Raw genomic sequence first — 1,056 nt, forward strand, 5'->3', positions numbered from 1 at the left:
ACTGCTCTTTATACCTCTTTTTTTCAGTTTCAAACAGCACCACATCTTCTCATTAAATTTGTCATTTAGCACAATATATGGTAGTTAAAAGGAGCTTCTTTTAATATGAACTTGCATATTCAATTACACAAAAGTCGTACCTTACAGGATTAAGTAGTGTGTTTGGATCTAGATTCTCTAAGTGGTTTGTATAGCCTACTCAAAATGGTATAGTCTTGCGTTCAGTTTAACATTGTAACAAAAGAAAGTGCAAAACATTACAAAGAGTGCAATGAAATATACATGAAGGCATTAACAGGTAATGCAACTGGATCTGCCAGTGAGAAACAGAACCTGGACAAGTAGTGTGATGGGGATTGGCAGGAGTTGACAGAGAAGAAAAGGAGACACACTATATTAACTTTTCCGGGTTAGCGTAGAGAGTACAGCATAATCCAGGGTTCCTACGTAGTTGAAAAATATAAGGAATTTGATTAGAATAATTTCCAGACCTGGATAAGGAAAAAATATGGATTGTGCCGGTGTATGATAGGGCCCTAAGTGACTATGGAAACATCCATAGTCCATAGACACTTAGGGCCCTATCATACACCCGGCGCAATGTGACGCCAGGCACGACGCAAGTGTTTTTTGCCAGTTTCAGGCCAACACAGTTATCATTTTCACATCCAGCGCCACGTTGTTTAAATAGCAAATGCCCTCACGCCTATCCGTTCGCTCATGGGCGAGCTAGTCTGAAAACGAGCTGTGTTCAGGCGCATTGTTGGCGCGTTGCTATTTTGAGGAACTGAAAACGACTGCACCATTGACCAACAAAAACCTGGTCTAAAGTCAATAGCGCAGTGTTTTTTTGTGTTATTTAAAGAACACGTTAGTAATATGCGCCTATAGGTGGGTGCACAACGCGTGTACACTCTGATTATTATACACACAGGGATGTGCAGCAACACACAAACATTTTTAAATATTAAAAATAAAAAGATTCCTCTCTGGAGAAGCGTTCAGTCTTTCCGCTCGCAAATTCCGGCATGTAAATAGCGAATCCGCCATGGTGCA

This window comes from Gobio gobio (genome assembly GCF_949357685.1).
Source record: "Gobio gobio genome assembly, chromosome: 16".
In the NCBI taxonomy this organism is placed as follows: domain Eukaryota; kingdom Metazoa; phylum Chordata; class Actinopteri; order Cypriniformes; family Gobionidae; genus Gobio; species Gobio gobio.